At 34.0% G+C, this 12561-nt stretch overlaps 2 protein-coding genes across 2 annotated transcripts in view; both read right to left on the bottom strand.

The window, feature by feature from the left end:
• The window catches only part of LOC127850569 (plexin-A1-like), a 314190-nt gene that overhangs the window by 202500 nt on the left and 99129 nt on the right, over positions 1-12561 (bottom strand). The gene's annotated exons all lie outside the window — the stretch shown is intronic.
• LOC127849785 (uncharacterized) overlaps positions 1-12561 on the bottom strand; it is a 100550-nt gene that overhangs the window by 46804 nt on the left and 41185 nt on the right. The gene's annotated exons all lie outside the window — the stretch shown is intronic.

The raw sequence follows: 12561 nt of genomic DNA, 5'->3' as shown, positions 1-12561 counted from the left end.
GAGATAAATAAAGTAATGAAGGGGCTATAGCTATAGTTCTTGTGCACTGAACTTCTCATCAGTGAGATCTATCCATATATGCATATATGAAGTTTCATGTGAATAGGTGATATAGTTAAAAGACTAATACTCCGGACAAAGTACTGGAAGCTGCCCGACCCCAGGCATGACATTATTAATCCATTAATATGGACTCCATTGGTCATTGTCGACTCGGGTGCTACTTACCTGTACCCCGGGTACTCTTAAGTATACTTACATGTACCCCGGGTACGGTAAATATACTAAATCGTACCCGGTCGATATTAGACTGTACTCGAGTTGTATTCCCGCCTAAAATCCTATGTCGTAAAACGCGCTACCGATTATCTTAAACAAACTTCTATTTAAAAAAAACTGCCTCAACATGCTTTGTGAGTATGAGTTTCGATTATATAGAGGCCATTTTACAGAAAATTGACATAAATGTGAATATATTTAATTAAAAACAAGATGTGTTTGTGAAACACAATGTCCCCCTATATGACGTTTGACCTTGAAGGATGTCCTTGACCTTGTAAAGGATGACCTTGACCTTTCACCACTCAAAATGTGCAGCTCCATGAGATACACATGCATGCCAAATATCAAGTTGCTATCTTCGTGAAACACAATGTCCCCCTATATGACGTTTGACCTTGAAGGATGACCTTGACCTTGTGAAGGATGACCTTGACCTTTCACCACTCAAAATGTGCAGCTCCATGAGATACACATGCATGCCAAATATCAAGTTGCTATCTTCAATATTGCACAAGTATTCATAAAATAAGCGATTTGGGCCACATATATTTGACCTCTGACCTTGAAGGATGACCTTGACCTTGACCTTTCACCACTCAAAATGTGCAGCTCCATGAGATACACATGCATGCCAAATATCAAATTGCTATCTTCAATATTGCAAAAGTATTTATAAAATAAGCGATTTGGGCCTCATATATTTGACCTCTGACCTTGAAGGATGACCTTGACCTTTCACCACTCAAAATGTGCAGCTTCATGAGATACACATGCATGCCAAATATCAAGTTGCTATCTTCAATAATGCAAAAGTATTCATAAAATGAGCGATTTTGGCCACATATATTTGACCTCTGACCTTAAAGGATGACCTTGACCTTTCACCACTCAAAATGTGCAGCTTCATGAGATACACAAGCATGCCAAATATGAAGTTGCTATTTAATATAGCAAAAGTTATTGCAAAATGTTAAAGTTGGCGCAAACAGACAGACCAACAGACAGGGCAAAAACAATAAAAATAGCCGACAACGACCGATTAAGCTTTAAATTTCCCGGGTACGTTTTAGTATATTTACCGTACCCGGGGTACATGTAAGTATACTTAAGAGTACCCGGGGTACATGTAAGTAGTACCCGAGCAGACAATGACCAATCGAGCCTTAATATGCCCTGTATTTGACAGACATATAAAAGAGACAAATGGAAAGGATGAAAAAAACAACACAGCAGTAATTAGTTTTATCAGAGACATAGATAACAGAGATAGGCAGCTCGCCAAATATCAGCAAACTCTCGCGCATCCAGTGGTTTTGGCGAGATAGGTTTAAACGCGCAACTGTTTGACGGTTGCAACGGTAGTAAACACGCTTATCAACATTTCTAAAACTCGCTTTCGCATTCCAGTTTTTGCAATTTGAAACAAATATGTTATGTATTATTAAAATGAGAATGTATGCGGTATCACTCAACGGTAATGTGTCAATTAAAATAAATCACATGCCGCATTGTTTTATTAAGCGATTTTATCTGGCTCCAGTTTGAAAAAAAAACACAATTCTTACCGGTATATAAAGATGGCCTTTGTAATGAGATAAAGGAGCGATAAGAATCTTACGACAAACAACTAATAATAGGTTGTTTTAATTAGATTTTTGTTTTTCATTTTAATTGCATTTTTCAAATTTGAATAATCCGAATGCCATTTACCTGTAGTATAATTTGAATAAAGCTCTGAACAAGTTTTTCTTCTTGTGGAGAGAATCTGTTCTTGGTCTGCTCTAATCTGCTGTTTGTGTTCTTTGCTCTCTTAAATTACCGCTCAATTCAATGCACAAATTTACCAATAATAAATAACATTACAACCTAGAGTATATGTATAGAAATCTTCAGACCCGTATACTGTGCCATTCTCCGATATTTAGCATATCAATCAAGTTATTAAGTGACTTTTCTGTTTTTCTTCAACATGTCTTAGGCGGATTTTGTGTCATGGGATGACGAGGATGAACATTGTGATAGTGAATTTGTTGAGGACATTAATCAGTCCGTTGTGTATGAGTGCCCAGAATGCAAAAAGTTAAGGAAAAGAACATATGGATTCCATGTGTTGTTAAAAAGCACAATCAAAACTTTAAAAGTATGTCCCCTTATGTACATAATGATAACTAAATGAAATGTGTTCCGGCTTCTACAGAGGAGCTTATGCAACCATTTATGTGATACAGTCTCTAAGTAAACCTGAGACTGTAGTAACAATTTTAGTCTGTGCAATAAAAGAATGCATGAACATAGTTTTTACAATTTAATGATATTTCATCAAAACTTCATCATTCATAAACACATATCAATACAACTGGCATAAAAAAATAAGCAATTTATTACACGTATTAAGCAAGTTGTTGATATTACAAAATTAATAACATATCGGGAGAAAACAACTAATATTCTGCAGTGATGCAGGCAACAAACATGTAAGCATAAGAGCCATTATCGTATGGGGCAGGGTATTAATGTTGCTGAAGAAAATTCATAATCACATAAGAATTTTTCATCATGGAGATTGGACTATAAATGTGACTGAGAGTGTTAACATGTTTTTACCAATAGTCATGTAAGGAAAAAGCCCCGCCCCTTGGTGGCCATGTTTTTCATGATATCATTGGGACACTCTATAGAGTGTTAAAAAGGTTTTTCGAATCCCGGACAATCGCTCCTACGGACAATCGCTCCTACGCTTAATTTGACAGGGCGGACAGTCGCTCCTACGATGTTTTGACAGGGCGAAAAGTCGCTCCTACGATGTTTTGACAGGGCGGACAGTCGGTCCTACATTATTTTGCCAACCCGGACAATCACTCCTACATTATTTTGTCAACCCGGACAATCGCTCCTACATTATTTTTGACTCCACGGCAAAACATATTATTCGCTGATCAAAGGCTTACACCTATAATTAACCAACAATTAAAATTGCCAACCTGTTAACAGAAAGCAAATTTAACATGAGGCGATCAATTTGATTTTAATTAATTAATTTACTTACTGACAAACTATGTTACAGTTTGTCGATTCTGTAAATATAAGGTAGTTATAAGGGCACTTTGGACAATGGTTCCTACATTATTCCTATCAGGGACATTCGTTCCTATATTACATTTATTGGAATAAGTGCCATTTTGCGAATGGAATAAACATAAAAACCGCATTAAATCAATAATTGCTATAACAACAATGGTAGTATCAATCGATAATGACCACTTTGACACCTATGATGTGCGAACCGTGCATAAAGATGGCGTCACATTAAAGGGGCCTTTTCACAGATTTTGGCATGTTTTGAAGTTTGCTATTAAATGCTTTATATTGATAAATGTAAACATAAAATTTTAAAAGCTCCAGTAAAAAATAAAAAATAAAATTTAAAAAAGGAAAACAAAAGTAGCCCACAGCAGGACTCGAAGTAAAAAACGCATAAGCCAACTGAGCTTTCCTGCCAAGGATACATAAGATGCGTATTTTATACCTTATATCATCGTAGTTTCACAAATTTAAACGACATCACTAGAACTTTCCAAATTATTCAATCGCTTCGCGTTGCAACGCTTTATAATTTTTAGGTTTTTAAATCGTCAAAAGATGCATATAATGGCTATATTAGACCATGGCAAATGTTCAGTAATACTGTTTCCTCACAAATATCATAACTAAACCGAAAATTTGCGAATCTGAAACAACTTTTCTCAATTTTGTCAATTTACCAAACCGTCAAAAGATCCCTTTAAAGTGAATTAAGGTTAGTAAACAATTGGCTAGGTCATTGTTTTCACATTTGACCCATTGATTGATATGACACTGAACAATTTCTTAATCGGCATTTCTATGATTATTAAAATAGTGTGTTAAAGTGATACTGAACAATTTTTGTATGTGTTGAATTGTAATATATTGATAAAATGTTATATGTATATGTTACAATAAAACAAAATAGACAAGAACAATTATACATTGAATACAAAATTCATGAAATGCAACATGCTGGCAAATTCAAATGTACAGACATTTTCGATTTCAAATTTAAATATCTGGCTTATTTCGCATTTTTCGACACAAGTTGGCAATTTTAATTGTCGGTTAATCATAGGTGTTAGCCTTTGATCGGCGCACACTACATTTTGCCGTGGAGTCCAAATAATGTAGGAGCGACTGTCCGGGTTGACAAAATAATGTAGGAGCGATTGTCCGGGTTGGCAAAATAATGTAGGAGCGACTGTCCGCCCTGTCAAAACATCGTAGGAGCGACTGTCCGCCCTGTCAAAACATCGTAGGAGCGACTGTCCGCCCTGTCAAAACATCGTAGGAGCGACCGTCCGCCCTGTCAAATTTAGCGTAGGAGCGATTGTCTGTAGGAGCGATTGTCCGGATACCAGGTTTTTCTATAGCTATATATAGACATATAAGGAAAAATGCCCCACCCCCTGGTGCCCATGTTTTTGAACCAACCGGAACCATTTTTGAACTTGCCCAAGATATCATTTTGACAAATCCTCTGACCAAGTTTCATGATGACGGACAATAAACCGGAACAATTTTTTAACTTGTCCAAGATTTCATTTGGAAAAATGTTCTGACCAAATTTCATGAAGTTTGGACAATTAATGTGGCCTCAAGATTGTTTACAAGGCAAATGTTGACGCCACACAACACGCACTCCACGACTGCCAAAAGGCGATCAAAAAAGCTCACCATTAGCACATTGTGCTCAGGTGAGCTAAAGGGCAAAAAGATAATCACCAGAAATTTGTTCCCACAAAAAATGGTTCTGGGCAACTTCCTAACCATGAACATATTCAGTAGTGTGTCCTGCTTCATTAACACATACTTTCATCCTTAAATATGTTTTGCCATGCTTTGATCTGAATGTAAAAAGCGAATGTCCAGGTCTCTAGCGTGCGTATTGACAATAAATTGCTTTGGATCACTTCGTTCAGTATGTAACACTCAACCCTGATAGGCACAGTGATCTCAACTTGGCAGACTCCAACGGCAGCTGAGTCTGGTTCTGTTGTTGACGATGACTAACCACACTGAGTTGCTTTGTCTTCATACAATGCAGTGTTGAGTATCATCCTCAGTTCTCAGTTATGGATTCATCCTCATCGAGCAGGAAACCATCCTCAAGCGCTGTTGGGGATGATTCATCATGTCGAGATGGCTTGTGCTTCTTCTGCACCCCATAACTCAGTCACTCCCTCCTGGGCATGGCCAAACTGAAAATACAAATGAGCATATCAGATGAACACCAAATAATATGAAATGTATTATATGCTATTCTAAATTTAGATAAAACAAGAGATGTGTTCATCAGAAACACAATGCCCCCTACTGCGCCGCAATTTGACCTTTGACCTTGAAGAATGACCTTGACCTTGAACTTCCACCACTCAAAATGTGCGGATTCATGAGATACACATGCATGCCAAATATCAAGTTGCTATCTTCAATATTGCAAAAGTTATGGCCAACGTTAATTTTTTTTCGGACGGACGGACAGACTGACATACTGACAGTTCAACAGCTATATGCCACCCTACCGGGGGCATAAAATATAAAGGCCTCATGGAATTTATAAAGAAGGCACATAAGCATGCAATTTATAATGTTTCATATGTGAATTATTTTTCTTTCTATCAGCATTTTAACCATTTTAACCCAACAACATTCAGGCTGTTTAGTTGACTTGTTACTGCATAATGTAATAATGGCAATTTCTCCATAAGATATAACAGACTACTGCAGTTGACGGCCAGTTACCTTTAAAATAGGATTTATGTGTGTTACATGAATATTGTAACTTAAAAACTCTTCCATTATACAAAATTCCTTTTCTTGTAATAGAATGAGCTTCATTTTTATAAATTCATTGTCATATTTCAGCAAATGAACACAGAAAGACAATAAACAACCAATCCACCATTTACACCACACAATAACTGGTAATAAGACAAAATGCTGTCTTATTTCCAGGTATTGTGTGGTATTTAATATTACCTGAGCTAAGACACCTTATTAAATTATCTTCCTATATTATAAATTGATCAACAAGCACCTGTTTTAAATTAAATTTGATTTAATATTCCTTGATCAATGGATTAAAATTAAATTATTAATTAAATTCTTATCTTAATTATTAAATGACTCTTGTTTCAAAACTAAATTTATAAATTAAATCATATATTAAATGATCAATTTATTAAAACTTTCCTTAACTTATAAAACTGAAGCACTTTTTTAATTAAGCACATTCTTCGATGATTTTAACTACACAAAATAAACAAACCATTATTTATACTAATTTACACAAAGTAAGATTGTGAATGAGAATGAAGTAAAATTATAAATGTTTAAATTATTATAAAAAGTTGATTTAATTGGGAAGGGCTAATCTCTTATCTGGCACAATACTGTGTCTGCCATTATAACTTTGATATACATCAAATGATATACATCACCATTCGGTGGACGGACGGACTGACCGACATGTACAAAAAATCTACCCCCTCTTCTTTGAAGGGGGCATAAATATGGGAAACCATAAAACTATTGAAATCAGAAATTTGCTTATATATAAATCATTAATGCATTATATATTATAGATTGATTATTAAATGAGGCATGTATTGATACGTCTTGCTAATTACAGCATTTAAACTTAGAGCAGATAATATAAAGATTTTTTAGAGAGTAAATTTTCCCCCCACAACTAAAATTTTGTACATAACATCTAACTGTATTTTTTTCTTTATCAATTGCGGATTTTAAAAATTCACTTAACTTTGTTAAAACAGAAAGAGCTTTCTCTTACATCATACATTCTCACAAGTCATATATTTGTACAAAATGCATAAACATATTTTTGGTGTTATTTTGATGCATGTGTATTGTGTATTTATTATTATGGTAGTTTGATGTTTAGCTGTATATGCTTATGTCGCAAATAAACTCGCTGTTCTGTTCTGTTAATTTTATAATATTGGGATTTATTGTGCTCGAATCAAAGTCAGGGGAAGACTACACTGTGTATTAGCAACCTGCTGTGTTGATCACTATCATATTAGCTCAATACACAGGCACCTGGCTACTGTACTGGAAAAATTGGATTTACTGCCAAAATAACTGATTTCATTTATTGCTAAATTGTTGTGTACCTTAAAAAAACTTCAATAAATAGTAAACGCTCTACCATTGTCTTATATTTATACCGTTTGAAAAAGTTAATGACAATTATTGCAAGCGTCCGTTTTATTTACCATTATTATTTTAAATAAGCGTTCAATGGCAAATAATACAGGTAAAATCATTATTTGATGTGGATATCAGTACAGTTAATAAATGTCTATATATTCTAAGCATAGCTTACGCAATTGTATAATTCCGAACTAATATAATTTACTTAAATATGATCTAGCTAGAATCAACATCAACATGGATCAACATCACAGTTGTACTTTTTATTTAGTTTTCAGTAATCTGTCCTTGAAATAGCGGTAGCCTTATTAAAGACAGCGCTAAGTGTAAAGTGGAGATTAAGAAATAAGATCTATTGCATCGCACTGGCGGTATAGCATGTAGTCTTAAATAAGACACATTTAAGACATGGATAAAATACAAATATGACACATATGAATCTTTCATTTCTTAAAAAAATAAGCACGTAGTCACATATAAATAAAACACATTTAAGACACAGAAACAATATGAATAAGACACATTTGAATCTTTCATTTCTTAAAAAAAGCATGTGAATCTTTAGAATACAATATAAAATAACATGTATTACTGACACATTATTCTCAAACAACATGTTTAGTTAAAAAAATGTATCCGTACAATACTCAATATCCTTTTACAATGAATTTAACAAGTTTTCTTTAATGACCGATTCATCAAAGAAACACAAATTCCCAACCATTAACAACATGTTCAATTAAAAAAAAAAATGCTTCAGTACAATACTCAATATCCTTAAAAAATATTGCTCAAAAATCTGTTTTACTATATAACGTCTTGCATTTTTACCTATGGCATTTTTACCACTTTACATCTGGCATTTTTACCGCTGGCATTTTTACCTCTGGCATTTTTACCTATGGCATTTTTACCTCTGGCATTTTTACGGCACACCATATAAATGGGTCAAAAAGTAAATTTCAGTAGCGTTAAAGATATAATAGCAAATTCAATAAGAAAACTGTATTGATATGACAGAAATTAAAATTCAAGTATGAAACGTATCCACTTTATCAAATTCTAGTATTTAAATGGGTCCAGTTAATATAAAACTTCTTGTATTGAAATGGGTCCACATTCTCAATGGTATCGTATACAAATGGGTATGCTTTAAAAAAAAATCTTATATCAAAATGGGTCTACTTTATCAGAGTTCCAGTATAAAAATGGGTCACATTTCGCAAGTCTCAGCAGAACACCCCACCCCCCGGGTTTAATGTCCAGGTGTTTGTTACCCCTCACAGCAATTGCTAGGGAGGGGGGGCTACATCTTGTTCGGATTACAATAATTTTAATGTTTAAGTGGTCATTATTTTATGTTATTTTCTATTGATGCAAAGAAATACTTAAATTACTTCCCAAAATGTATAATATATTATAACATCATTATTTTTTTGCAAGCATTCCCCACACATTTGGCAACGTCAATATGGTGAAATAATCAAAAATAATATTTTCATGATATTGTTGAAAACACAATAAGAATCTTTTATTGACATACCATATATATATATATCGCTCAAATCAGCCAATGGAATAAATGAAGTGTCTTTATTTGTGTCTAGCCGCAGGAAATTTTATTGGACAGTCTGACGACTAAGGTCAGGTTAGGTGAAAAGCTGGCTTAGACAGCTTCCACGAGAAAGTACAATTGAAACATATACATGTAACTGTTAAGCATGTGCTAATTATAGCAAACAACAAAACCTGCATATTTAATTGGCTCTGGAGATAATCTGTCGGCTGGGGTCAGTGATGTCCCCCAATAGCTTATCTTATCAGTTAATTTATAAACTGCAGTGTGATGGCTCTTATAATGGAGTGAAGCAAAATGTCTATGTCACAAAAGAATGTTACTCTCAGTTGCAACTGGGCAGACATGTGGTCAATTACTCGAAAAAAAATCAATGAAATTAATGATTTTAACTTATTTTTTAACATGATTAATGTTTTTTTTCATTGATATATTATTAATTGGTAATCTCAACCAAAGTGATCAAATTGATTACAAATGTATTAATTCATGCATTTAATAATATTTGGGCTTCTAGACCCTTTATCAACCACTGTTCATCTATAAAAAAAATCCTATTCTTATTAAGGGTGTCACGATACGCTCCCCTTCATTACTATACATATCGCGGTACAGTGTGTACGATACAATACGTACCGGGATACGTATTGTCAGATGGAAACAACATACAAACCATTTTAAACCATTTTTTCAATTTTATTTAAAGACCTCTACATACATTAATTTCTTTAATTTGTAAAAAATGTAATTTTATTTTAAATTCATATTCATGATTACAAAATTTGTCATTTAAAAATGTGATATGAGATGATATTGGGAGAATTTCCGTTAACATTGATCCAATTACTGTGCCACATATTTTATTGATTGCGCCAATGGAATCTTTCTTGCCGCGTATTGTTACAACATCCAAACATTAAAAGTTTACTTGGCGCGTTGGCGCATATGAAAAATGCTGTACCGTACCATACGCACTCGAAGGCGTATCATGCACCGTACTGAGAGGAGACTATTACGATATACCGTCCCACAGAGTACCGTGACACCCTTAATTCTTATCCTATTAACTTGCACAAAAAAAAAGGTTGCATGGTACTGCACGATTATTGCATTTAATGTTCATGGGCATTTGAAAAGTGCGGTCACTCATTCAACTTCTATGAGAAAGGAAAGAAAATGCCAGAGTCTCTACACTGGTGCAGAAGTTGCATGAATTGCTTTTTCAAAATGTAACTTGTATACATGGGTTAACATGGTTCACTAAAATTCTCATGAAATCAATTATTTGACTGATTACTTAACTGTTCCCACACCGAATTAAGCTCCAACACTTATTTTTTGCATAAATGCAGATCATCAATGCAATAGACTGTATTCGGAACTCCACTAATCGTTAGGTACAATAAACTTTTAACCATTATGACCCTAGTGTCACATGAATATTCTGGTACCGTACTTACTTAGTTTGAACAAGACTATTTCCAAGCAATATGAGTCTAATACCGATGAAACTCCACCATTTTCAGCAATATTTCTAGTCTATTTGTTGCCATACCAATCAGAATTATTGACATTGGAACACAATGAATTGACATGCATAATCTCCATGTTGCCTTCTATCCATGTTTCAAGTTTCATGAAAAAATATGTAGAACTTTTAAAACTATCGCAGGATCCACTATTTTCAGCAATATTTCTAATCTATTTGTTGCCATAGCAACCAGAATTCTTGACGTAGGAACAAAATGAAATGACGTGCATAATCTCCATATTGCCATCTATCCATATTTTCAAGTTTCATGAAAAAATATGAAGAACTTTTAAAGTTATCACAGGATCCAGAAAAGTGTGACTGACTGACAGACAGAGCAAAAACCATACGTCCCCTCCATTTTCACCTGTAGGGGGAATAACAATACGCATTCCCGTGGATCTAGGTCAATTTTATTTGTACCTCATGTAAATTAGCGGAAAAACCAGTTGTAGGCAAATTCCAAATAAGAACTATTGTTCAGACTTAATCCCTTGAAATACCCCTCGGACCGAGAGCTATCAGAGATCTACACCACTTGAGTAATTAACTACATGATAAGTTGGCAAGTATCTGATGCTGTTAATGTGTCATTTGTCTTCATGAATTGAAATTGAATCTGCTTTTTGGTAAAAAATAATCATAAAATAATAATGAGTAATGACCTCTTGTAGAGGTAATCTATAAAATTATTATTTAAGTAATACAAAAGCTATAATTAATAATCAATCCATGATTAATGAAAAAAGTATTCAATTAATAATCATGATGATAACAGATTAACAATTATGATTACCCCATGTCTGCTACTGGCAACTTATTGAAAATATAACCCCATTTCTCAGGTAAAAAGTTTTATCAACTCATCAAATAATTATGAAATGGTATTTGTACTAAATACTTCAGGTAAAAATGAAAGTTAGATTTAAAATTTGACATTTGCACAACAGTAGATAGCAGCTTGTGCTTCAGTGATGTGAGACACAAAGAAACTATTATCAAGCACGTGCAATACCCTTAATGTTTTGAAGCATATTTAATTTGCATGAAATGTACAACTCTTTTATCTTGAAATAATTAATGAGAAAATCAGAGCTTCCCTTGGCATACTTTTTTGTATCTTCATCACACCCTAGGGTGAATTAAAAAGAGACAAAACAAAAACACAATTTCTGATAGAATATTGGAAATAGTGTCACAAAGCATTTGGAGAGAATGTTCAAAAGAAATTGTAAATACATTTTAAATGTTTATTTATGGATTATGATGAACAATTTAATGATCAATATAAAAAGTGCTTATGAAATGCTGGGAACAAATTAAAATGAATGTTGCCTGATTGAAATCCCATTGTGGTTTTTCCAGAGACTGTTTATCATCTTTGATGTGAGGTGTGAGCATTTAGAAGCCCTTAAATCAATTGAAAGTCTGTCACATTGAATCTTAAATTATGAGACTGAATATTGAATTGTGTAAAAGGTCCCTTTTTTGGGCTGGACTAAATGACTGCCAACTTATGACATTGAACAACAAGTTTTACTGTAAAGTGTCAAATGAGCAGTACAACAATTGGCCCAGTGACACCCCATTTGCACAAATATTTGTTTGGTACTTTTTCAATCATTTTTAACCCTAGCATTATAACTCCTTAGTCTGAAACTCCTAACAACAAGTATCGTTGAAAACGATGGATGCTCCCGATGATGCCCTTTGTCAATCTATGTGTTAATAACCACCGAAGAAAAATCTATTATTAGCCTCGGTGACCTTGACCCCAAATGACATCAAGCGTCATCAAAAGGTAGAGGTCTATATATGTAAGGTACCTACATGCCAAATATGTAAGAGATCAGTAAAATATTGAAGGCGCTTTGAAAAACTGTAACAAAAGTGTGACGGAAAAATATATAATTAGCCTCGGTGA

The sequence above is a fragment of the Dreissena polymorpha genome, chromosome 11, assembly GCF_020536995.1.
Source record: "Dreissena polymorpha isolate Duluth1 chromosome 11, UMN_Dpol_1.0, whole genome shotgun sequence".
Classification (NCBI taxonomy): Eukaryota; Metazoa; Mollusca; class Bivalvia; order Myida; family Dreissenidae; genus Dreissena; species Dreissena polymorpha.
This window is presented reverse-complemented; position numbering and strand designations above follow the sequence as displayed.